Source organism: Heterocephalus glaber, unplaced genomic scaffold (genome assembly GCF_053883595.1).
Source record: "Heterocephalus glaber isolate CG9 unplaced genomic scaffold, H.glaber_assembly_v1.0 deba00001673, whole genome shotgun sequence".
Lineage (NCBI taxonomy): Eukaryota > Metazoa > Chordata > Mammalia > Rodentia > Bathyergidae > Heterocephalus > Heterocephalus glaber.
The window spans coordinates 24,094,374-24,118,360 of record NW_028258410.1 but is presented as its reverse complement, the minus strand read 5'-3'; the positions used below and the strand labels follow the sequence as shown (position 1 = coordinate 24,118,360).

Genomic DNA, 23,987 nt, shown 5'->3' with positions numbered 1-23,987 from the left:
TAGCCACTATCCACACAGGCCAGTAATTTTTCTTATTTTATCAATTGAAATTTAATTGAAATAAACCCCCATGGACCTCGTGGCTACCATATTTGAGAGCAGCCATTCTGATGTGAAAAAATAATTTTATACTTAGAAAAAAAGCACGCATCGTGATATTTAAATTATTTATTTATTTTATTTGAAGAGAAAATCCAAATGTTGCCCCAAATACTGGCCCAGTTCCAACCCAACACAGTGTTCTGCATCTGTTTCTGGTAAGATCTGAATAGCCCATCCAAACTTTCTCGGCAGATGTAGCATTTTTCATACTTTTCTAAAACCTACAGGATGATTTCATTTCTTATTCAGTTCTTGAAAGTGAGGCAGAGTCAATGAACTCACATGTATTCCAGAAAGTGACTTCCTTAGACCTCAACAGAAGGTACTTAAGTGCGCAGATGTTTGCTGGTTTTAAAAGAAGGCCTTGCTGGATATGAAAAAACATTCCCCCTAATTTTTTGCTCAATTTGTTTCAAGTTGATAATGAAATCTGTGAATCTGTGGCTCCCTTTCTTTAGGAAAAATGGAATTTTGATCCCTTTTAAAAATCCGAACGCAACAGGATAATGGAGAAATCAGACTCAATAGTCCGTTTCTTTTTCGTTTCAGAGCTGTGATGTAAACATGATGATGCCTCGCTTTTGGGGTCTTTGAGATGTTTTGCCACATGCACAGCAGCTCAGGTGGATTTCTGCCTAACGGCTGCTTCTTTGGTGGATTTCTGTCAACATATCACACGTGTTGAAAGAAAGTGAGGGAGTTGACAACATCTTTGCACAAAGACCACCCCATTCTGTTCACCCAGGGGAAGCGGACTTGGTATTAACCACCTTGTTCTCGCCTAGAAGAGCTGAAGGAGGGAGAGGAAACGCACATTTATTGAGCTCTTATGAGGTGTCATCTGCAGCCATGCACAAAAGAGGTTGGAATACGTCTCTCCTCGTGATCCAGGGGCTGGGGAAGAGAACAGAGGGGAACAGTGTAGCCTCTGGCTCCACAAAATAAGAATAAAATAAAACGTTGAACATCTGTGTTTCACTCACCACCTTAACGTGTGCACTTTGTGAATTCTGTACTCAAAAAAAGGCAGAGCAAGCTAATGAAAACAAAAAGCTGCCCAATCTCTCACTGCCCAGAGATAAAAACTTATCCACTTCTGAAGGTATTCTTCAAAATTTCTCTGTGTTCTAGGTGTTCTCAACTGAGGACAATTTTGTTGTCCCCCCAGGGAACACAGGGCAATATCTGGATACACATTTTGTTGTCACAATCGGGAGGAGGTGCTACTGGCATGGACTGGGTAGAGGTCAGGGATGTTGCTAATCATCATACACAGCCAAACACAATGAATCACTCGGCCCAAATGTCAGCCGTGCTGAGGGCGAGAAACCCTGCTTAGACACAGGGCTGCATAGCTCTGCGATAATTACATAATTGAGTTTACACAACGCCAGCTGTTTGTCATCCTGCACAAAAACATGTACTGCTTGTCTGCTATGGTCAAACACTGCCTTTTCCTTACAGGGGCCCTCATTTAATGTTTACAGAACTCTGAAGAGAAGGCATTCTCTCAGATTTTATGAACAAAGTCACCAAGGTTCAGAGAAGTGAAGACTCTTGCCCACTGTTGCACAGCAGTTACTTGTGGTGCTAGGGCCAAATGCTATGTGCAAAGGATTCAAATACTGCCTTCTCTATGGTCTGTCCATTCGCTCCCTTTCACCTCAGGGACAACGAGAGGTACATCATTCATGTCACTGCATGTACATCATTCAGGTTACTCCATTACTTAAATCCTCTCTATAGCATAATTCCTATTTTCACCAATATGATCTGTCAAGAATTAAATTGGAGGCCAGGGATTTAGCTCAGTGATTTCGGTGCCTGCCTCACAAGTGCAAGGTCCCAAGTTCGATCCCCAGTACCAAAAAAAAAAAAAAAGAATTAAACATATGCTTTCAAGTTTCTCTCTCATTACTTTTCTGCCCATTTCTCCTTGTGTCTCCAATTTTAAACACACACACATATTACATTACTTTCATACCTTGTATTTGACTTGTCAGTTTGTCAACCGGCCCTCAGTTTTGAATTCCTGTACATCCAGTGGTGATGTTGTGACCTCTGCCTTTCCTTTGTTTGCATTTGGCTGATGTATCTGTGACGATTCTTCCTTAATTATTTCATTTCCAGTGTGTGCTGACTTTGAAGTCAACGTACAGGTGGGCTTGGGTTAGATTTATCCAATCTGAGGGTCATTTTCCTTTCATTTTTTTCTATTCATATGTGATTTCATAACAGGTATCATTGGCCTTAATTTTATTTTCTTCTTTTATGTTTTACATGCTTCCACCTTATTTTCTAATTTTCCCTACCTTCCACTCATTTGATAAACAATATTTTTGGTTCTGCTGGTGATTGTTTTTATATCTTTAAATAATATGTACTTGCTTGAAGCTATCAACTTCAAAAATGAGGAAGTCCCTTAGTGAAAGAAAATCTGTTCCCTTACACTTCCTCCATCCCTCACCGCCATCATCTGGCTTCCAATGAAATGCTTCTCAAATTTTTGTCTCCATCTTTTAAATTACGGGGCTATTTTGCTATGTCTACTTTGCTTGAAAAATTACAATAGCCACGTTCTACTTTACAATTTTGCCATGATTATTTATCTTTAATTTTGTACCTAGTTTCTAAGCACACCATCATTCAGCCATTTTATTCTTCAGAAATGCTAGCTGCTTCTCACGTGAGTTCTTTGTCTTGCTTCCTCTCTTGGCTGACGGAAGCTAATTTCCAAGCATCTCTTCCCCACCTCATCCCATGAGATATGGACAGCGTATTTCCCAAATCCATGTATATCTGAGTTGCATATGAACATGACTAAGCTTTTGGCTCCCATCATCTCTCCTTCATGTATCTCCACTGTTTCATTTTCACCTGGGATCTAAGGTCAGATTTGGAAAACTGAGGTCATCTCATTTTTAGATCCTTCAAAGATAATCTACTTCTGCCTAAATTTTCATCACTCTTTCCCCATTCCTCAAATATCATCCATCATGCATCACAGTGTGTGCCTCACTCATGTTTCTCCACAGTAAATGTGCCTGGTAACCCTCTGAGCTGAACATTCCTTACATTCTCACTTTAGGAACGTTTTCTTCTGTTTCTTCTTTGAATATTGTCTCTGTGGCATTTTTTCTGTTTCTTACTGTCCAAGAACACAAATCAGCCCCACATCAATTCTAGATTTACCCCTTCTCCGTGTCTGATCAGTGTGTCAGTCAGAATCTGGCCAGGAGACAGAAACCAGACCACTTACTTTAATAGGAACAATTCAATGAAAACAAGTAACCAGGTGTAAAATTGTTAACTAGGTACTGAAGAGGTAAAAAGAGAATACTAAGGCATATCAGACCCAGCAAATGCAGGGACTAACGACCACCCAGAGGGCTGGGAGAAAGAAGCTGGTACTATTAGAACTTAGGAGCTTGGGGCCGCGGATTTAGCTCAGTGGTTTCGCCACCTGCTGCACAAGTGCAAGGACCTGAGTTTGATCCCTGGTACAAAAAAAAAAGACATAGAAGCTTGGAAAAAGGGCACTTCGAAGCTGAAAACTAGACTTCTGATCGGGGGGAAGGCTCAGCTGTGCTGGAGTCTCTATGCTTAGTGGAGAGATTTCTTTTCTTTTTTTTAAATATATATATTTATTGGTACATTTTAGGTACAAAATACATTTACATTTATCATTGGGTGTTTGTACCAGAACATGATGCATCTTAGTTTTTATTTTTTCTCCCATTACCTGTGCACCCTTCACCCCCTCCACCCTTCCCTATTTACACAGAGTTTGATTCCATTCTTTTTTCTTTCTTATAGTTTTTCCTTTCCCTTCTTCCTTTTCCCCTTCCTCTCCCACCATCCCCTAACCCTTAGACCTTTTCTTATTTCAAATTATCAATTATTCATTTTAATCATTTCCATCCTTATTTACACTTTCAATTTCTCACACTAGAGAAACTATTCGGTATTTACACGTGTGTCCTATTTATTTCATTTAAGAGTATGCCCTCAATATGAATCCATTTAGCTATAAATGACTCTAGTTTTTCATTCTTTATGGCTGAGTAGTACTCCATTTTATAGAAAAGCCACATCTTCTTTATCCAGTTTCCAGTTGATGGGCATTTGGGCTGTTTCCAAGCTTTAGCTATTACAAACTGTGCTGCTATAAACATAGGTGCACATATATCGCTGTGGTATGATTCTTTTAATTCTTTGGGGAAGATTCCCAGTAGGGGAATAGCTGGGTCAAACGGGACCTGTGGTCCTAGTTCTTTGAGGTATCTCCATACTGAATTCCACAGTGGTTGCACCAGTCTACATTCCCACCAACAATGAAGAAGGGTTCCTTTCTCTCCAGAAGCCCGCCAGCATTTGTTATTGGTTGATTTCTTGATAGCAGCCAATCTTTGTGGGGTGAGGTGGGACCTCAGTGTTGTTTTCATCTGCATCTCTCAAATGACCAGTGATGTTGAACATTTTTTCATATATTTACTTGCTGTTTTTACTTCTTTGTCTGAGAAATGTCTGTTCATTTCAGATGCCCATTTTTGAATTGGGTCTTTGAATTTGGGAGGTCTGATTTTTTTCAGTTCTTTATATATTCTTGATAGTAGACCTTTGTCTGATTAGCAGAGAGATTTCATGAGACCAGGACTCACTGTGCCTGTGCTCCAAGCTAAGTATTCAACATCTTGCTAGTACTGGAACATCGACAACCCTACATAGAGAGACTTCTAGACCAGTGGTTCTCAGCCTTGGCTACACACTGGAGAACCTAGGAAATTTACTCAACTACTGATGACTGGCTCCCACTCCTTGAACTTCTGAGTTAATTAGATTGGGGCAGTGTCTGAGCACTGAGTTTTAAAAGCTCCCCCAGCCAACTCTAATGTGTAACCAAGGTTGGGGACCACTGGCCTAGAATTAACATTGAACAGGTCAATGTTCACAAACCTAGTGTTACATTATAATGATAATCACCTGAGAACATTCTTTAAAAACTGATGACTTGTCAGGCATAGTGGTGCATGCCTCTAATCCCAGCACTCTGGAGTCTGAGGCAAAAGGACCACTTTGAGTTTGAGGCCAGTCTGGGCTATATAGTGAGTTCAAAGCCGACCTGAACTACATAGTGAGACGCTGCTTCAAAAAGAGTCTGGTGGCCCTACCTTCCCCCGGGTTCTGATCCATTTCATTTCAGTTGGGGGCTGATATTGAGGTTTCTTTTTTAATCCCAGGGGATTTTAATGTGCAGCCAGAGATTAGGCAGAGGAAAGACCCATAATGCATATGTCCCCTTGATGAGAAGACATCAGACATCATGGTGCAGAGCTTATGAGCATCATGCCGACGTAAGAAGACAGGGTTGGTGGGAGAAGCCTGGAATCAGGAGACCTCACGAGGGGACTTTTGACCATGGTACGTCAGATATGGAGAAAGCCCCAGAAGGTGTCCTCTCTTCTCTCTCCCCCTTCTCACAAGTTCATTCGTTTCACAGAGGAGAAAATAGCATTAGAAGAAGAATATGAATATGAGTAGACCAGGAAAAGTTCAATTTCCTTTGACAGGACTGTAGGGTAGCTTTGGCCCTCATCGCCCTAGACCCATGATGGCGAACTTTCTAGAGCTTTCAATGATACAAACAGCCCTCTGTGGCATGCATGCCATAGGCTCGCCACCACTGCCCTTGACCATGGAAGCCCCCTCAGCAGATGACTGCACAATAACCCACCCTGTCTGTGTTATAGCAACTATATCACCATAGCAACACAGACGCCCCTGGTGAGTCTCAGGTGTTCACCACAAGAATTAAGGAATAAACAGGGAAAATTGTACATAAACTCGGACCCCTGTGCCCTTGTCCCTTTGCCTGCCTGCAACAACTAGTATCAGTCATTTCACTTTATTTTATCTATTTATTTTTTTCTTGTACTGGGGATTGAACTCGGGACCTTCCGCTTGCAAGGCAGGTGCAGTGCCACAGAGCTAAATCCCCGGCCACAACTAGTATCATCTCTTTTCCTGTTTCTTCTGCATGTTAGGAACTTATTTTTGTCTAATCCTGCTTTATCCTCTCAAATCACCGCAAAGTCTTCCCAGATTTTGACAGTTGACCCTCTGATGGTCTTAGCTTCTGCTCACTGTTCTGAATTTTATTCCTTCAGTGACGCTCTCATGAATGCCTCCTGAGGTCTACTGTGTTGGCTTTTTGAACAGCCACATCAAACTACTGGCATTAATTGAGCTCAGAGGAAACTAATGTTCCTGACTTATTACCATGTGCTTTGTCACATCTTTTTCCATCATGCATCTAAGCTGTGGATATTTTGAGCCCAAGTATACAATCTCATCTCTTATGAGATTTGGCCTGTCATTACTTCTTGATTCACTTGTGCCAGAGTAACAAACTTGGTTTGTGCTAGAGTGATCCACCATCCTGGTTTGCCTGGAACTGAAAGATTTCCCAGGAGGTGGAACATTAATTATGTATGAAAACCAGAACAGCCCCTCAAATCAGCTCTCAGGCAGTGAAAATGGGATCTGGTAGGTAGACAACCTTCTTTAAGACAGCCACCAATGACCTGCTCCAGTATTCAGGCCCATGAGTAATTTCCTCCCCTTGAGTGTAGGCTGGACCTGGTGATTCAATCCTAATAAACACAATACAGCAAAGGTGATGAGATGCCCCTTCTGTGATTTGGTTACAAAAACATAGAGATTTCCAATTTGCTGGCTTTCTCCCTTGCTGGCTCTGAGAGAAGTTAGTTGCCATGATGAAAGGTGTCCTGTGGACAGGTCCATGTGGCATGGAACTTATGTCTCTAGCCAACAATTGCGGTTTGGACTGTGCCCCCCAAGAAAGGCATGCTGAAGTCCTAACATCCAGTAGCTCAGAATATGACCTTATTTGGAATAATCATATATTTAGTCATGATGAGTTCATAATGGAAGTAGGGTGGGCTCTTAGTCCATATGACTGGTATCTTTATAAGAGAAGAGACACAAACACATGAGATGAAGGAAGAATGCCATGTGATGACAGAGGCAGAGATCAAAGTGTTACAGATGCAGCCAAGAAATGCCAAGCATATCCCATCACCAGGAGCTGAGGAGAGGCCTGGGGCATTCTCTCCTTCACAGGCTGTGGAACCAACCTGGATGGTGCCCTGATTATAAGCTTCTGGACTCTAGAACTGTGAGAAAATGAATTTCTTTTGTCTTAAGCCACCTAGTTGTGGTAACTGCTTATGGCAGCCCTAGAAAACTAATATCCATGAGTGCTCGCAGAAGCAGACCCTCCCCCCAGAACCCTGAGATGACTATATGCCCGGTCAACACCTCAACTACAGCATCCTGAAAAACCCTAAGCCAGAGGACTCAGCTATGAAAATTTGTTTCTCAGCAATTGATAAGCAAAATAGCAAAGGATTGGAGGGCAGAGGAAATCTGTAAGGCTCCCAGGCTAAGCCCCAGATGCCAAAAACAATATGGTTTTTAACAAATCTGTATTGGCGTCTTCCCTTCTGTATCAATCATCTACTGCTGTGTAACAAACCACCTCCCAAATTAAAGTAGCAATCATCTGTTTGATCATGATTCTGCAGCTTGCGGTGGGGTCACCTGGACACCTTTCCTGCAGGTCTTGCACAGGACCACCCATGTGGTCATTCATCCTGCAGCTCAGCTGGCGCCAGCAAGTCTAAGGAGACCTCACTGAAAAGTTTGGGGCCATGGTGCTGGTCACTGGCCAGATAGTTCTTTCTATGTGGACTCTCATCACATAACAGTCTAGCCCAGACTTTCTCACATGGCGCTAAGAACATCCCCAGAGGAAAACCGTCAGCTCTGGAAATAGCACAGCTTCAAAGCAGATCAGAAGGCTAGTCTAGATTCTAGGATTGGGGCAAGAGACTCCACTTCTTGATGTGAGGAGCTACAAAGAACTCACAGTCCTATTTTAATTACCACATCCTCATCATACCTCCATTTTCTTACTGGTCCTTTCTGTGATCACCTCCCAAATAAGCTTCTTTCACATAAATCCCTTTCTTGGGATCTATTAAAGGCACTCAACCTAAAACACACAGACCCAGGGCTTTTCCCAGAACCCTCATCCCTTCTCATTCCATTCCTGCCTTTTTAATCTCACCCATTCAAGTCCCTGTACCCCCAAATCTCTCCCTCTAGCCATCCCCACACTGAATATCCAACTCCATTCTCCCAGTCCACTGAGGACCTTCCAGATATCTCAGTTTCGATATCCTGAATCAAAGTCTGCTCTCCAATAGCCCACCCAACTTTCTCTGCCAGCCGTTTCATTAAACCTTCATAGGTTCAGTTGGCCTCAGCCCAAGTGCTTATGCCAAAAACTGCTGCCTATGCCACCCATTCCTAAGCCCTGTTGATTATGCAGCTATATGCATCAGGTTCCTCTTTGGCTCTAAATACTTCCCAGGTTCCTCTTCTCATCACCGTGACTGCTACCACTATGGGCCACCATCTCTTTCCTAGACAACTACAGCGGCCCCATAAGGGCTTTCTCTGCTCCTGTCTTGTTCCTAGGACATCCATTCCCCGAAATTAAAGTCAGCAGCCAGAATGACTGCTGCGAGGCAAATACCTCACGCTCACGCAATCTCTCCGTCTCGATGACCTGAAGTCCCAAGGTGTGGTCTTTCTTCACACCACCCTCCACCCTCACTGTTGAGGCTCCGGCACTACCAGCCTCCCTTGAATATGTCATGATTTCTTCTTCCCTCTTCAGGGCCTTTCCACGAGCTATTTCCTCTAACTGATAGGTCCTCTCCACCATCAACCCCCTCTTCTTGTTAATTCTCCCAGCTACACTTCATTTATCTATACAAGAATAAAATGAGTCAAGAAACACTGGACAGGAAGCAGTTTTTCCCTTGCTATCTTTTTTTCTAGCAGTACACGTTTGCGGTATACAATGTTTACATTCCTTGTGTGGAGCTGGTACATGTACAGAAGACATATTAATTCCTCTTTTCATCTGCTTTCCCTCCCCTCCTTCCCTACTCTATCTCTTCATCCCCTTCCCATTTGAGAAAGATCTATCTCCCTACAGCTTATTATCTTTTATTTTGCTCTTTATAATTTTGATTTCTCATATAAGAGAAACCATGCAATATTTAAGCTGATGCGTCTGATCTATTGCACTTAACATTATAGTCTCATGGTACATCTTTTCCTACAAATAACTCAAGTTTATCCTTCTTCGTGGCAGAGTAGTACTCCATGGTTTGTAAACATTACGTTTTTTTTATCCATTCATCTGTTGATGGACATATAAGCTGCTTCCAAAATTTAGCTATTACACATTTAGCTGCTATAAACATACATATGCATGTATCACTATAATATGATGTCTTTAATTCTTTGGGGAAGCTACCTAGAAAGAGAAAAGCTGGGTCAAATGGAATTTCTACTTTTAATTTTCTTGAGGCATCTTCATACTGATTTCCACAGTAGTTGTACTAGTTTCCATTCCCATCAACAAAGTAGAAGGCTTTCTTTTCCCTACCACCCTATTAGCCTTTCTTATTATTTGATTTCTTTTTTTTTTTTTTTTTTTCTACTGGGGATCAAACTCTGGTCCTTGCACTTGCGAGGCCGGCAGCGGAACCACTGAGCTAAATCCCCAGGCCTTATTTGATTTCTTGATGGCCATTCTTTCTGGGGTGAGATAGAATCTCAGTGTTGTTTTCATTTGCATTTATCTAATGGCCAGAAATGTTGAGCATTTCTTCATGTATTTATTCCCTTTCTATCTTGCTTGATTGCCTTTGAGACTATATTTCTCTCACTCTCCCCTGAGGTTACCAGGACTCATTTGCCCTCATCCTCATTTACCCAGGACTGAGAGTTTCCTGGAACACAGCACAGGTACAGACTGAGATGAACTAGGCACCCTCACTGAAATGACAGTTTTCCCATTAGGAGCTGCTTAGAAACCAGAGACAACAGCCAAATATATATCACAGGAAAGCTCTTGCCTATTCTATCCCTGCAGGTTCTTCTTCACTTTCCACCTCAATCAGCCACTGTTAATTAACAATATGTGGTTAATTATTGACCAGAACTAATTGTAATACATATTGTATTAATTCTCAAACAAAAGATTGGCTTCAATTAACCAAGTGTGAAAAACTTGATTATGGTGGTTTTCACACAGGCCCATGGTCAGCATTACCAATTAGCAAGCCAGTCCCCCAAAAGCCCTCATTAGTGCAGGCATTTGCGACATTTATAAACAAAAAGAAAAAGCCATGGGATCATTTTTCCTAAATTCCACCAGAGACAAACAAAAAACCATAGTACAATTTATGCAGGATTGTAAAAGCAAGCATTACACATTATGATATAATACACAACCACATTTTCAAAGTGCCCAGAAATGCTTTGCATGGAAATGCCACTATGCCACACATACATGGTACTTAATAAATGGTTTTTGACTGAAGATTTTTTAATGTTAGAGTTGCAAAGTTTCTTAGAACTAATTCTGTGCAATGATGAGACTCAAAAAAGTGAAGTGACATGGCAGAGTATCCCGCAAAATACAGCCAGGACCAGACCCTTCTTGTAAACCAGGGTTCCTCAACTGTACCACTGCTGACATCTTGGATCGGTAGCTCTTGGGGGTGGGGACCATTCTGTGCATTATAGGATGTTTAGCATCCCTGTCCTCTATCAGATATCAGTAGCATCAGCCCTCTTCTGTTATAACAATCAAAAATATCTCCAGACGTTTCCAAATGTCCCTCCTGCCGGGAGAGGGAGGTACTTGTGAGATGTCACAGAATCTGACTCTGTTGAGAACCACCGTAAATGTGAACCACTGCTTTTCAAAGTGTGGTACCCAGACTAGCAGCACTAGCAACCCTGGAAACTTGTTAGAAATGCAAATTATCGGGCCATATCCCAGATCCATTAAATCAGAAACCCTGGGGTTGGCTCCCAGTAATAAGCCCTCTGGATGATTCTGGCACATTAAAGTTTGAAAGCCAGTGGTATAGATTATCTCTAACCCTTACAAAAACAAAAATATAAGAACCAAGGCTCAAACAGATTACCTAGCTTGCTCAGAGCCTAACTTAGTAACAGTACGGCCTGGACTTGAACAGGGCTCAAGAAACCAGAACCAAGCCTTTGCTGCTCTACTCTGCCTCCTTGTGCATAGGCAGCAGGGATGGGGAAAGCCTGACTCACTCTACAGCTCTTCACTCCCAGACTATGAGCAAGGCCAATAGCACTAGGACTCCTTTTGTGGCTGTCATGGCCTTTGATGTCTGAAGTAATAAAGAAGACTCAGAGCCCGGAGAGGCTCATCAAAGCTGCTAAGATGTTAAGTGAGATCAAACTGATGACCTTGGAAGTAAAGGCACTGGTATCTCTGCCATTCTGGATACTGTGACCTCACTGTGCCAGCCACAGCTGGTTGGCTTAGAGGAGTACTTGGCCTAAGCTGAACCAATGACTTCCTTCCTTGGGATTTTGAACTTGGGACAAAGTGAGAATTGAATCCATCCTTCCCTATGAGAATTAAAACCTGGAGATTTCAAAATCTGGAGCTACTGGCTACCATGGAAATTTCTCTCACAACAAAAGAGATTTGAATAATAAAAAGTCCTTTTCACTCCCCTGGGTACCCGAGGGTAAGTACAGTAACATTTTCCACAACATTCAAGAATGAAAGGGGAAATATATCTTCCCAGAAGAATCTATTTTGAGAAAGTTCTCCCCTGTCTTCTCCATAGCCTATGGCTTCTGAAGATAGTTCTAATCTTCCCTGAAAAATCACAGCCACACTGGGCCCTATGGCCTCAAAGTTGTCAATTGGATCTCTCCATCATGCCCAGCAATGATGCCTCAGAGTGATGCCAAGGTCTCACATGAGAAAGAGGAAAGAAAAACATTGCATCAAAAGGATTGCAAGGTACACCTTTGGACACCCTCCCCCAGTATCCACCTCTGTATCTGCAAAAAAAAAAAAAAAATGTCTGGGATAGACAGAATCAATGTTTTTTGCTAGCTGGAGGGAGGGAAGGATGGATGGATGGACAGATGTTCTATGAGAACACTATAGTTCCCTAAAGGCAGAGTGAGGAACATCTGGCTAAGGTAAGAAGTGAGGCCTTGTACTGACCAGTGAGACAAACGCCTGCCTGGAAAATGACCTGCTGGGGGACTGTGAGCTACTCACTCTGCCTCTCTAAGCCTCATGTTCCCTATTACACAAATACAGGGCTGTCCTAGCTCCTTCTCTCCCTGGTTCCTTCCATCTCCTAAGTCTGAGGAAACTTCGTGGGGATAGTGTGTCCCCAAGCTGTGAAAGCAGAGCCGTATCCAGGCCCTCTGCAGAGTGGGGCTCACTGCCCATCTGCTGGTCCTGTTTGCAGAGCGACACCAGGACGGGTGGGCAGTTGGGAGGTCTCCAACTTTGCTGAGAACATCGCTGCAGATGCTTCCGCAAAGGGTGAGACGTGGGCCTGGAGCAGAGTGAGAAGTCTGGAGCGCTGCCACTCAGTGCTGTCCTCACACTCACCAGACAGGCACCAGCCCCCAAAGCCGAGGACTCCCCACTGGGTGCGGTGGCAGGGCACTGTCAGAGAGAGTGCCCTACTCTCCCACACCCCAGGGTCAAGGGATGAATTCCCAGAAGCACTGGGGTGAAGGCAGTGGTGAAAACGATGCCACTCTCCAGCCCACAGGGACACACGGGACCTTTAGGATCAGACCTTTGCCTGGTTTAGTTTCTGATCCTTGGGGCTCAGGGCATTGTCAAGTTTTTTTACTAAAATGTTCCTCACCTCAAGTAATCAGGAGATACAAATACACACCAGTGAGCAGACATCAATTCTACAGACCCAAACTCCTCAACCCAGCCAGGGTATCTTGGTGCCAACTGCTAACAAATCCTTATCCCTGACTGAGCACTCACTAAGTGCTAGGAGCTGAGGCGGACGCCTTTCCTCTAAGCTTCGCAGTGACCCTGTGCAGCAGGCGCCCTATTCCACCGTGATACTAAGGAACAGACTGAGTGTAGAGAGCCTGTTAACTCTCCTAAAGGCCAAGTGAGCAAGTGGCATAACTGAGATAGGAATTTTGCTTTGTCCACTGGCAAAGTGTGTGACTCTAGCCACTGCACCACACTGCTTCCCGGCACAGCCCAGATCCTAAAACCAAAGCGTCTTCCCCCCTGGACACACCACCCTGCCACTTGCCTACACTCTGGCTGCAGTGCTCGTCCTGCAAGTCCTGCCACACCTGTGCTCACATCCTGTGTGCTCCCTGGAGCGCTCCAGGCTCTGCTTGAGGTCACCTCCTCCATGCAGACCTCCTGACTCTCCCAGCCCCGATAGTAAAATCAACTCATCTCTCCCTCATACCTCGTTGACTCTGGAGATGAATCTAACATGGGAAATGCTCTCACTATTATTTATGTGTCCATCTCAGTCTTCTGGAAAATAAAAGCCACACCTTCTCCACATCTGTGTGCCCAGGACCAACCATGCCAGGCGCACATTCAGGAAACAGTGAATGAATAACGAAGTGAACTGAAACTTCATCAGAAATCCAATTTCAAGTGACCCAAGAGAGCCACAGCATGGAGCGAGGGTGCCTGGCACACGATACACACTTATGCAATAAAAACATCTTAGGAAGGAAAGAATAAATAAGTGATAAGATCACTCACCATTTTCACCCTTATTTCTATGCACTCTCTTTCCAGGTGACCTAGAGAGTTAGCCAAGTCTAGATTTAATTTTAAAATATGGAAATGCAAATATCATATGCTAGTAAGCTGATCACTAACTTTTTTTTTTTTTTTGGTGCCAGGGATTGAACTCAGGACCTTGCACTTGCAAGGCAGGTGCCAGAACCACTGAGCTAAATCCCCAGCCCTGACCATTAACTCTTAAATCCCAAATTAAACTTTTCTCTTTTTTGAGATGAGGACTCACTATGTTGCCTAGGCTGACCTCTAACTCTTGGGCTCAAATTATCCTCCTGCCTCAGCCTCCTGAGTAGCTGGGACTACAGATGTATACCATCTCATCCCAGCTTCCATATTAATGTTTTAAGCAATTCTTCAGAGACAACAGACTTTCTAAATGCAATAAAAAAGAAGCTCTTGATATACAAAGCCTTGCCAATAAAAGCGTATTAGTCAGTCTGTATTGTAAACAGGCTTGGCCTAATTCAGGGTAGGGGGGATAAGGTCCTCAAGTTTTTAATTGATTAAGCCTTTATGTAGGGGCCTCCTCCAGATGCAGACCCTGATACAAGGATTTGAGTGCTAGTTTGGGGGGCACATGACCCCAGGAAGCAGAGGCAGGGAAGATGAGAAGAAAGACACAGAAGACACTGGGCCAATGCATAGTGTGTCATTGGTCCGGCTGCCACTGTGTGGAAAAAGAGCCCAAACTTCTGAATTGGCCCAGAAATTTAAAGGGAAAGGGAGGTGGGAAACTTGCCCTCTACGTCCTGTCAGCCTCTCCTACTCCCAGGGCCATATGCTCCCCAGTACACCCACCCCAGCAAACAGCCAGGGCTGTGAGGACACCTCAGGTGGAAGGGACAGGTGCTGGGCGGTAGGACCCCGCAGCAAGCACAGGAATGGTGGCACGGAGGCAAAGCTAGGGCCTCCTGCCTGCCTCTGCTCCTCTCTTCCCTTTACAGTGTGTGCTGCAGCCCCTCAACCTGCCCGCCAACCTGCAACCTATTTTCTGCTCGATCTGAATCCTCCTCCTCCTCCTTCTTCCCCTTCACCCATCCCTCCTTTCCCTACTTCTCCCCTCCCAGCAAAGCCCCTGCCATGAAATCAGAGCATCTTGCTTAGTATTTGTTTACTTAGGAACAGTGAGTTTTATGCACACTGTTCTTAACTGAATTCTCAGTGAGTTTCTATTTGAGGATGGAGAGGCATTCTGCCCAAGAACAGGGGACTTAAAATCTTGGCACTTTGTTACTGCTGCACCCCTACCACTTGGAAGGAAGACCTACCTGGGATTCAGCCTTTTATATGGGGCCTGTGAAGCTGTTCATGTTCTCGGCAACACCAGTTATTGACCATGTCACTGTGGGAGGGAAGTGGATTTCCCTCCAGACAGCCCACAGCCATGCTCCAGAAGCAGCGGTGACTCACCGCTCTGTCTCTGTGGGCACCTGATACGGAAACGCTCCTGCAAAGTGTCAGGCAGGTAGCTCCAAGAAAGCACTTGGTCTCCACCTAGACCACAATCTGGAGGCCTTGCCGCTCTTGTCATTTTGGGGAGTCCCCTCTCAGTGACTGCATCAAGAAAGCAAGTTTTTCATTGTCTCAGTGTCTGGCCTTCCAGTTCTTTGTCCCTCTGGGAATTTAGCATAGAGCACAAGTTTGGGGAATGTTTGCAGAATGAAAGAATAAACGAGGGAAAGGATTGGAGAGATGCCAGGGAGACTTACTAGAGCCTCACACAAGCTTCCAAGAACTCGTGCTGTCCGCCAGCCAGAGATGGAGGGAATCCAGAGTCCAGGAAGTCCAGCGTTTTTCACCCTTCAGGGGGCGTGGGGGCCAGACTGGGCCTGATTGGCTACATCTCCCCCAGATAAAACCAGGCCCTGACTCCTGTGGGCTTTCTACTGGGCTCAGGAAATGGAGTTTCCACTTCTTTAGAAAGTTAGAACATCATTAGTCTACAGGGGCCAACTCCACAGTCGCTACTCTGTTCTGCTGTAAAGGGGGCTCCACACACTCAAGGGAGGCCAGACTGGTACACGGTTCCCAGCTCGGCCCACAGCCGCCGTGTTCCGCAAGTGAAGGACACCTGGAGTGCCAGTCAGGGGCACACCCCACCCCACCCCGCCAGAAGGCGGGCCCGGGATGGGAGGAGGGTGCAGAGGGCCCAGAGCTGGAGGAGATGGAGGCGTGGGCGACTGACACCTCCGACCCGACTGGGAGCAAACGCTGTCTGCAGGTGGGGGAGGCCGCGGAAGACGGGACGGAGATCCCCGGCCCACGGCGAACCTCAGGAGCCTACCCGGCTTCAGTGCAACAGCACAAGGTCCCTCTCGAGCCTAGGCGGATCGGAAGTCGCCACAGCCCTCGAGGATGGCGGCCAGGAGAGGCCTGGGGCAAGCACTGAAAGGGCAAATCCTGCGCTGCACCCCAGGAATCCCCTCTCCGTGACCTGCGGGTCGCGGAGGAGCAGCAGCTCAGGCAGCCTGGAGGTTGAGGAGGCAGAGGGCGCCCCGGCTGCCGGAACAAACACGGCCAGCAGCGCCACCCCTGGCAACTTCGGGGAGTGCAGCTCACTGCCGCCCCACGCGGGCTTGAGGCGAACTCCCATGGCTCTGCCTTGGCAGTTGGGGTTTACGGCCATCTGAACTCCTCTCACACGCACACATACGCGCACGCGCACGCACACATCCACATGCATGCAGGCACAGCTCACATGCTTTTGTCTCCAAATTTATTTCATATCAAATCCCAATCATCAAATCATTTCACCCTTAAATGTTTCCGTATGTGCCTTTAAAATAAGTAAAATAACCACAGTACCATTATCCCGCCAAAAAATAATTCCTTCATATTCTCCAATATCCAACTGTCTCATAAATTCGTGTTTCTCTATAGTTTATGCATCGGGGTCCTAAAAACTCTACACATCATGACTGGTTTGGCATCTTTGGAGTCTTTTTCAATCCATGTTTCCTTTTCTTCCTTTTTTTTCTTTTTTCTCACAATTTGTTTGTTGAAAGAACCTGGGCATTTGTCCTGACACGTCTCCTAGTCTGGATTTTGTGGGTTGCCTCTCTGTGGTATCATGTCCCACGTCTCTTAGACTTTCTGAGTTGTAAATCCTGCTAGTTGGGGTTAAATCTACAGGGCTGCTCAGAGTCTGTGTTGCTCTTCTGTCGAGTCCACTTGAGGACCGGCACGTCCTCTCAGCAGCCCCTTCCTCTCCCACCAGCAGTGATGGCCGTGGCGTACAGCCACTGCTCACCAGGGATGGCAGAATGGTGATATTCTACCTGCACCATTAGCTATTTACTTCTAAATCTGAGCTTCTATTGATTCAGAGCCTCGTTCCACAACAAAGATGTCCCCGTGAGAAAAATCTCTTCTGGACTTGACCTTGGGTGTCTTCTCCTCTCTAGAGCTGTGTTGGCCAAGGAGGCCACCTCCATCCACACATGGCTAATGAGCACCTGCAAAGGGGCCTTCCAAATCTGAGGTGTGCTGTGAATGCAAAACATGTTTCAGATCCCAATGACTCACTTCATAAGAGAAAAGTAATAAAACATCCATTAATAATTTTTGTACTATTTGCAAGCTGAAATAATATTTTAATATATTAGGTTAAATGAACTATATTATTAAAATTAATTTTCCTGGTTCTTTTTACTTTTTAAATGTGGTTACTAGGGAGGTTAAAATTATTTATGCAGCTCACATTCTGTTTCTTTCAGATATTACTCATCTAACAGTTGCAATGAATTCAGTAATTTTCACAGTGACTATTGAGCACTATCTACGTGTTAGGCACTGTTCAGAGGATGTGGCAGTGAACGAAACAGGAAAAGCCCCTGCCCTCAAAGCCCTTGGAGCTTGGATTATATAAGGCAGAGACATATTAGCAAATCTCTAGAACATCAAATGATGATAAAGTGTTGGGGACTAATTAAGGAAGACTCCTATGAGTAGGAGGACTTTGATCAGCAACCCCAAGGAGATAAAGCAATGTGCTCTGTGCATATCTGGGTAAGGAATTCTAGAAAGATAGGGGAAGAACAATCATGCAAGACCAATGTAATGACCAATAGGGCTTAGTTTCGCTTTTTTAAAGTAAAATATAACTTACATGTGGTAAATGTCCCTTTTTTTTAACTACACAGTTTTATGAATGTTGAAAACTATATACAGAATTAATTTTACTTTCATAAAACAACCACTACAATCAAGATACAGAATATTTCTATCATCAGTAAAGATTCCTCTTGTGCCTTTCAGTCAATTCCCTCCTCCTCCTCCAGTCTTGTCTTAGTTACTTTCTCGTTGCTGGGACAAAATATCCAACACCCACAAGTTAAAAGAGGAAAGGTTTATTTTGTCTCACAGTTTGTAAAGGTTTCAGCCCATACTTGGCTGGCTCCAAGGCAGGGCAGCATGGCAAAGGTGCATGGCAGAGGAGAAAGCGCTCATGGCAGGGCAGGCAGGAGTCAGCAAGATTTCCTTCTTCTTTCCCTTGTTATTCCATCCAGGCTACAAGCCTATTGGTTAGTTCCACTCACACCCAGGGTAGGCCTTCTCTCTTCAGTAAATCCATCATCCACACCCAGAACTATGCAAACCCAATCAGCGGACTAATCCAGTATCACACACTCAAGATCCAATAACTTCTAAAAGTCCCACCTATGATCACATGAGATTTTGGGAGGACAACTAGATATAAGTCATAACAAGCCTCTAACAACAATTTATCTAACCCTATAGTTTTGACTTTTCCAGAGTGTCATATAAATGAAAATATATGCTATACAGCCTTTTGAGTCTGGAGGTGGACACAACCTGCAGGAGGCTTCTTTCATTTAATGCTTCTACGAGATCTCCCTGTTGTGTTTAGCAGCAGTTTGTTCTTTTTATTGTTGAGTAGTATCCACTGTACAGATTATTATTCATTCACCAGGTGATGAACAGGAGAAATGTTTAAGTTGATAAAGGAAAAAAAGAGAAACAGAAGTACAGTAAATGGAAGACATGAAATAATATGGCGGAAGTGAGGCATAACAGAACAGTATTTGCAATAGAGAAAATTGGAGTATAGTCATCAATCAAAGGATAACTGAGTCCAAGATTGTATAAGCAAAATAAGACCTGGTAGTGTGCTATTTAAAAACACTTAGAACAAAAGAACACAGCAATTGGAAAGGATTAAAAAGCACGTGTCAGGCAAATATGAACCAAAAAAAGGCTGAGGTGATCATCTTTCACAAAATGTAATTTAATGCAAATAATGGATCATGAGGAAGTATAGATTTTCAAACAGCCATCCATAAGCATATATTTTCACTAAAAATTATAGCTTCAAAATATGTAAAATTCCAAATTATAGAATTGAATAGAGAAATAAGCCAAAAATTATATTCGAAGAATTTAATTTATCTCTCTAAGGAACTGACTGAGCAGATAAACAAAAATTTCAGTCAGTAAGCTAATACATGTATCTTGAACTCTGTCCCTTATAACCAGATACCATTCTTTTCAAGCACACATGGAATATTCGGTAAAACTAAATATTAAAATAAACCACAATAAATTTCAAAAGATCAGCATCAATTAGTCTTTCTTTTCTAACCATATGTAATAAAATTTTTTAAAAAGATTACTGACCAACCTCTTATTTTTAGAAACTGAATAACATAGTGCTAAGTGACCTATGAATTAATACGGAAATTGTCAGAACTAAGCAAGTAAGTGCTGCATGTCAAAACTGAAGGGAATAACCTAAGCAAAACCTGGAAGAGATGTATCATTTAAAAGTATTTATCATAAAACCAGAAAGATTTCATGAAAACGAGCTAAATGTTCATTAATGAAGTTGAAAGAGAACAAGAGAGGCAAGGACAGTTTGGATTAACAGAAGCAGAGACAGAGAAATCCAGGCAAATTTGGATGTGTTTTGAAGACAGAGTAAACAGGAGAGCCGAGCGTGGTGGTGCACGTCTGTGATCCCAGCACTCAGGAGGCAGAGGCAGGAGGTTTGCAGCAAGTTCAAGGCCACCCTGGGCTACATAGTGAGCTCAAGGCCAGCCTGAAATACATAGCTAGATGCTGTCTCAAAAAACAACAACAACAAAGATATATAAACAGGATAAATACGTGTCTGGAATTCAATAAAAGTCATTGATATACATATAAACTTGGGAGTCATCAGAATAGCAACACCATAGCCAGCTGGAGGGCAAGTTAGACAGAACAGAGCAGAGGGCCTGGGTGACCTCACCTGAGACTGAAATGGTTTAATCTAGTGGGAGTCCCCAGACATGCTAAGTGGAGAGATGCTGCCTCAGGCCAACAAAGCCCATGAGAGCCTGCAGTGTAAACGAGAACACCCTACAAGGAACATAATCATCAGGCAAAGTAGATTTCAATATCATTGTCACCGTGGCCACCACCATCACCATCATCTGTTTCTTTATTCATTTATTCAGTACCTCATACAAGGGATATTATTGTCCCCGTTGTATCAAAGGGGAAACTGAAGTTCAGCAGGGTTTAGTAATTTTGTCCAAAACAGAGGCAAGATTCAATCCCAGATGTGGAACATTGCCAATGTGCACAACAGATGAAAACCTGGGAACAACCCGAACTCTCATCAGAGAGGGAATATTCCAGCAATTATAGGAACAAGGGAAAGACTGCTATTATTCAAGTGTATTTTAAAAGTCAGCCAGCCAGGCATGGCAGTGCATGCCTGTAATCCCAGCACTTGGGAGGTTGAGGCAGGAGGATCACCACCGAGAGTTCAAGGCCAGCCTGGGCTACAAAAGGGAGATCCTGCCTCAAAAAAACCAAAAAAAATTAGCCATTGGGCGGCAGCAAGAGCACTGTTTGGAGAGCCCACCACAGGGCCCGGCCCTGCTCCACCACATATGGGTGTGTGGGCTGTGGCTGGTGTACTGTCTGAGCCTCCACTTCCTCATCTGGTCAGTGAGGACTACGATTCCCTCTCCTGTGACCCCAACATGTCTTCAGTGAAAGCCAGACAGAAACAGACGCAAAGTCTTTGTTTCAATAGAAGGCTCTGCAAACTTAAAGGACAATGGCAGCCACTTTCAGAACTCCAAACAGGCCTGGCCCCACTCAGGTGACTCTTAGCACCTGGGAAGCCCAGTCCTTCTGGCAGCCAGATTGTAAGACTCCTCCATGCCTCTCCAGCCTTGCACACACACCGAGAGACACCCTTAGACTCAATCAACTAGGCCCTCTCTGCCTTGTGCCCTACTTTAGAGGGCCCTTCTTTGACCTTCCCATGGCCATGCCCTTCCCCTCAGGACAAGAAAGTCAAAGGACCAAGAGCACATGCCCACCTGTAGCGGCCCCTGCCTTTCCTAGACCAATAGTTCCCCCTGGACCCCAGAACTTCCTGAGCCTGCACAAAGGACTTTGCTATCCCAGAGACAGACTGTCCCCATGTATGCACCCCTAGGCTCAAAGGACCAAAAGGCACAGGGAGATGAAGGACGTGGTGAGGGCTTGGCCATGTAGGAGGGAGGGACACAGCCTGGAGGCAGACACCTTGTGGTACAGACAGCTCTGGGGGTGGAAGAGAGGAAGGGGAACTGCAGGCCAGAGCCTCCACAAGCACTGTCGGCTCAGCCTCCTCTGCTGTAGGGCTGCACACAGCCCCATAACCTGGTCACACCCCTCCCCTCCCGTCATGAAGCTGATGATAAAACACAAGGAGCAAAAACAATCATTGCCGGAGTCCTAATTATGGTGAGCAGCCTGGCATGCTGTATATAGACTCTGCTTTAGAGGAAATGTGCTGATTTATGCAGTTCCCAGCATTTAAAGGTGGAGACCAGACTGTGGCTGAATCAGATCAGATCATTCTCTGGGACAGATTGCAACTCTGGACTGCTGAGCAGAAATGTGTAAAGGGTTGTCTGTGCTCCTCCTGTCTCTTCTTCCTCCAACCCACTCCCAGCTGCACCTTGGGTTTTCTGACCTTTCCTTTGAGCCAAAGGCCCAAATTGACCCCACAGGCATTGAGGCAGAAGTTAATATTATTAAACATCTTTTCTGTGCTTGGCTCTGGGGAAACCAAGGCATTTTAAACCAAGGCCTCTGGAAGCTCTCAGCCCAGTGGGGCATAAAGACACTCAGACAGCCCTCTTACGCTGCCTCGATGGCGGCCCAGCTGTGGAAGACTGCAGACATGGTGCCACTTCCCCTCTTCTCTGCTCCCCTGTCCCCGTATGACGTCTGATGCTCTCCCAGTCTGGCTCCAGACTCACACACGTGACTGGTCTTGGCCAACAGTATGCACACAAAGGCTGGAAAAGCTCTCAGGCCGCTGAGGTTGTCTTTTTTTGAGGCTCTTGGAATTCAGCTAGTGAAGAAATGGGGCTGGCCTGCTGAAGGATAGGAGACCACTCAGAGCCATGTGGAGAGAGACCCACCCCCATCACCGCAGATGATGAGGACATCAGACCCCCAAGCAAGTTTGGCCTGGTCCAGAAACCTACCCAGCTGAGCCCAGGCCAAACTGCCAACCTACATTAATTGTAAGTTAAATAAATGGTTGTGGGTTTTTTGTAAGCCCTCTAAAGTAAATGAGAGGACTAAGCCAGACCTAGGAAAACAAGATTTACCAGGCGAGGAAGAGTAAGCCCGGCAGAGGAAATGGCATCAAGCAGTGGCATGTAGATACAAAGGACTCTACTTTCAGAGAGGTCATTAACCAAGATAATGAGATTCCAGGGCCTCTGTGGAAAGACAAGCCAGTGAGTTAGGACCTCAGTGCCACATGAGGGGGTCTGAACTTGCTCCAGAAAGCTGTAGGGAGCCACTGAAGGAATGAGAGCAGGACAGCTTCAAGACGAGATATGTATTCTGCACAGGCCCCATCTGGCACAGCAGGTGGAGTCAGATGCCCATTCTTCATCCCAGCAAGGGGATATCACTGCCTGCTTCTAAAGGATGCTAGGCAGCAGCCTCTCCTTTCTGTCCCCTTTGCTCCTGACCTCAGGCAGGAGGTAGAACTGAGACCCCAAGACAAACTCATTTACCTTGAATGCAAAGAATATTTTCCAAAGAGCTTCAGTCTGAAACTTCAGCAGTGCTGTCTCAAGGAATATGACAGGCATGGTAGACACTCAGAGTTGGTGACAAGAGGGGACAGCCACAGAAGTGCGAATCACAGCTTCAGAAAGTCACCTCTTTGCAGATCAAATGAGACCCAAGGCCCAGCTGGCTCAGTCCCCTCTGAGGTAGGTGTCTTCCAGACATTTCTTCAGTGGCTGGGTGCTCAGGACTTTCTCCATCCAAAATATCCCATCCTCAGCTGACCCAAGCCTCCCACTCGGTCAGCTGCAGCCTTTTGAGGTGGTAAGAAAGTTTGTCTCTTCTTTCCTGAATATAATTCTGGAGTGATTCGACTTGGACAGAATGGGAAGGAGACGGTCATTTCCTTCCTTTCCAAAGCCAACCTTCTGTAATGCGCCTGAACGAGCTTTCCTGACAGCTGCATCGGCCCTAGGCAACCTCAAACTCAAGATCCCTTCTCAGGGCTTTGTACCTTTGGTCTTGTAGCTGAATTGCAGTTATTTTATCATGTGACAAGATGATTGAAAAACAGGCCCCAGAGCAAATTCATCATTGTCTCTCCCCTACTGAGCTCGTGGAAGGTCTGGTACAGACTGGCAGTGTCTGTGGAATGCAGAGCCTCTGTCCTGAAGAGTGAGCACTACCAGACGGGATGCCCTGGACAAACACCTGCCCCAGGCCCAAGTGCAGCAGCTCAGGATCTACTGCTCAGACCCGAATCTCTATTCCCACTAACTCTTCCCTGTCAGCCCACAGTTCACAAACTGTAAGCCAGGAAGGGAGCCCTCACCAGACCCAACCTTGTTGCCATCCGATCAAAGACTTCTAGACTCCAGAACTGTGGAAAACTCAATTTGCACTGTTTAAGCCACCCAGCCTGAGATATTTTGTCATAGCAGCCCGAACAGATTAAGACTATTCAAGGAGTTGGGTTCATATACCTTAGGTAGAGCAAAGCCCTCCCTGAGCTCAACAGCACAGTCTAGGGGATTGGCAGGGGCACCATGGGTTTACTTGAGAGAAACAACAATGTCCGTAGACA

The 23,987-nt window shown here is 44.9% G+C and overlaps 1 long non-coding RNA gene across 1 annotated transcript in view; it reads right to left on the bottom strand.

The window, feature by feature from the left end:
• Positions 1 to 158: 158 nt before the first annotated feature.
• Positions 159 to 23,987, bottom strand: part of LOC110344572 (uncharacterized) — a 50,879-nt gene continuing 27,050 nt past the window's right edge. Inside the window, exon 2 of the long non-coding RNA XR_015446018.1 lies at positions 159 to 996. This is a non-coding gene — a long non-coding RNA (uncharacterized LOC110344572). The remainder of the gene's footprint in view (positions 997 to 23,987) is intronic.